Below are 3,459 nucleotides of genomic sequence, written 5' to 3'. Positions count from 1 at the left end.
CGTCGTAAAATGACAGCGGAGTGGAGTCTGTGCATTCCGTGCATTCCCATGGTGGCGCATTCAGATCGAACATTGTGACCTGTGAGAACGTGAACTTGGAAGGCTAGCTTTCCTAGCCTAGCTCTTATGACTTCTAGTACTAGCGAAGGCTAACGCAATATCATGGTATTAACTTGAGATGTATATGGAACACTACCATCGCTACTGTACAAAAGGTATTCCACTCAACAAATGAAAGTGGAAGACGGAAATTTGTAGTAGCCAAAGTATAGACTGTAGCTAAAGCCGGTATGTAGTTTACTGCAGTGTTACTGCTAGCTAACCGTTAACGTTAGCAATAGATGAGAACTAGCAGTTAACTGAGTTAATATCAAACATCGTAAAACAAGGTGATTTGTAGGTTTCTCTGCACTTACAGCGCATTTTTGCCTGCTGAAAAAGGATATCGTTTCCAGCTTTTCTCTTAAGACATTATGGATCCAGTAAATCGCATTGCGACTTAAGCCTTTTTTGTTTGTATAATTTGTTAAATTATATTTATTGTCATCGCAAGGGGGAGGAGGGTGCGTGTGCTCTCAGCGTTATAATGGAGAAGTTTCAAGACAGACAGCCAAAATTGACATTTTGATTCAGAAAATAGCCGGTCCTTTTGCTTCCTGTAAAAAGCATGTTTGTGACACTGGATAACGATATGGATACATCATCTAGCCTGCATGTGGAGGGCCACATAAGGTAAGAAATTGGTTTACGTAAACTTTGCTGCTGGTTTTGTTTACTGCGGTCATTCCAGCCGACTCATCGAGATCGGCGGTCAAGCCAGCCGACCCAGTTTTTTTTTTGCCGTACCTGTATATACTAGCCATTACGGTAATAGCGTCTCAGAACTAGTTTAAAGTAAAAGCATTCGTCGGGTACATAATAAAAGCAAATACAGATACATACAAAGTAAAAGCCAACCAAAATCTCCAATATGAGACATATTACATATGATTTTGGATTCAATTTAGAAGAAAATGCCCTGTTATTTCAGGCTCATTTCTCTTCAGAACTAGTTTAAAGTAAAAGCATTCGTCGGGTACATACAAAAAGACAGTCAATAAAAGCAAATACAGATGCATACAAAGTAAAAGCCAACCAAAATCTCCAATATGAGACATATTACATATGATTTTGGATTCAATTTAAAAGAAAATGCCCTGTTATTTCAGGCTCTTGATGGTTATAGTTCAAGACCCCATAGGGTCACCCAAGAAGTTTCAGAACATTCTGATGTGGAGTTTCAAAATAAAAGCCAACCAAAGTTTCCAATATGAGACATATTACATGTGATTTTGGATTCAATTCAAAAGAAAATGCCCTGTTATTTCAGGCTCATTTCACTTCATGGTTATAGTTCAAGACCCCATGGGGTCACGCAAGAAGTTTCAGAACATTCTGATGTGGAGTTTCAAAATAAAAGCCAACCAAAGTTTCCTAACCCTATGGGGTCGTGAACTATAACCCTGAAGTGAAATGAGCCTGAAATGAGCTCCGGGAGTATAATCCCTTTCTACTCCATGTCTCCTCCGCCCGACATCCCTTCGGCGGCAGCTCCGGCGGGGTGAGCTCGGCGCCAGAGAAAGGGATTGTACTCCCGGAGCTTAGCTGCAGGGCTAGCGCCGAATTCCTCTCGCCGGAGCTACTCATCTGCTGATCCACAAAATCGTAGCGATGCTCTGATTGGAGGGGAGTGGGGAAGTGGGAGGTAATAATCAAATGTGTGCACCCTTCCTACGTAGGAGGGGGCGCCGAAACTGACTCGCTCGTTCGGTAGCTGGAGGCGGGCTGCTTCCAGAAATGTGTATCTCACTCAAAAAATCATGTACAGACTTATTTCAAAGTTTGTATGCGTGTGGGAGCACCATCTACCCACAACAATACCCCAAATCCCAGGAAAAGTGCTGTTTTCATAATATGTCCCTTTTAAGAAGAAAATGCCAATGCTTGAAATATCATCGTAGATAATAGCTTGAAATGATCTATGATAATTCCAAGCTATTATTTATGATGATATTTAGAAGCCTAAATAAATTATATATTTTTTATATTTTGTTGCATTGTTGTAACCTGGATTGTGGTTTAAAATGGACTGTTTTATTGTAAAATGATTTTTGTTTATCGGTATGAACTGCACAATTTAATGGTTGTGTGATTGTAACCTTAGCGAGGAAATCTTTCTTTTTGATGTATGCTATTTAATTTAAAAGTTTTGTTCAGCCATATAATTGCCTTTCCGTTCTGTTTCGAACTCGTCTGAGTAAACATATTGTATTCATTAAAATTAAATATACAAATCAGCTATATTATTTATATATTATTATAAGGCCTGCATTAAATAGGCTACTTTGTGTTTTAATAAGTCTAAACTTACTAAACTTACAGAGCACAGTCATTTTCCCATGATCATTTTCCAACATTATAGGATTGTTTCCACACCTTTAATAATCTATAGGCCTATAAGCAATGACAAAAAATACTGTGGACAGATATATTTAGATCTGTGAACTGTTTTGTGCACAGCGTCTTTCAAGAATGTGTGAGATTAAGTCTGTTGATGGGAATCTAAATCAGCCATTTAAAATCCCCACCCAATTATGGTAAGAAGAACTTTGGGGATGGAGCTTGCAGCGCTGAGCCTTGTTTATAGCCTACACGGCTCTTCTCAATGCCGTGGAACGCTCCGTTCACTTGCATGGGCCCTTCACAACTTCCGGCGGTGAATTATATTTGATAATTCACCGTTGCTAAGTATAATTGACCGCTGTCAAGGTAAACAAAGGATTTTTTGCCTCTACGACGTCTTTGTTAGCACTCCGCAAGTAGTCCGGTAACTTGTCAACCCCAGCGTCTTTTGTTGCTAAGCGACGTCAACGTCTATGGCAGACTATTTCTCTGCTTATCGAACACTACGAATGCTGGTAACAAATACATTGTAAAAAGACACACCATGTGAAGTTATTTTTTCGTTTTGGCAAGTAGCCGTGTAATAAGTGGGCTAATGTATAGAACCAGTCAATATTGTTTTTTAGTGCTGACTGCTTCAAGATGAATGATCAACACATGTAACAGAAAGTGATAATTATTCAACTCAACTACAATTATATGTAGCTAAAGTATAATTCCGGTGAAAATTTAACCAAGAGTCTTTTTCGGCGTGAAGACCAATACAATTAGGCCTCCAGGTGTTGATTTTCGTTGATAATAATAGAGCTTGCCCGGAGCAATTTAACAGCCCAAATGGCTGCCATGTTATTGGCTAGGGGCACCTCAAACCCTTCCAAATCTGCATTAACCACTAATATTGCTCAAAATAGCACCAAACCTCTGCAGTAACAGTGCTAGGGTCCCTACGCATAAACAACTTGGCATCAACAAATTAGTTAGCGTAGCAGGAGTTTATTAAAAAATACTGTTTTCCAA

The sequence above is a fragment of the Gadus chalcogrammus genome, chromosome 17 (genome assembly GCF_026213295.1).
Source record: "Gadus chalcogrammus isolate NIFS_2021 chromosome 17, NIFS_Gcha_1.0, whole genome shotgun sequence".
NCBI lineage: Eukaryota > Metazoa > Chordata > Actinopteri > Gadiformes > Gadidae > Gadus > Gadus chalcogrammus.
This window is presented reverse-complemented; position numbering follows the sequence as displayed.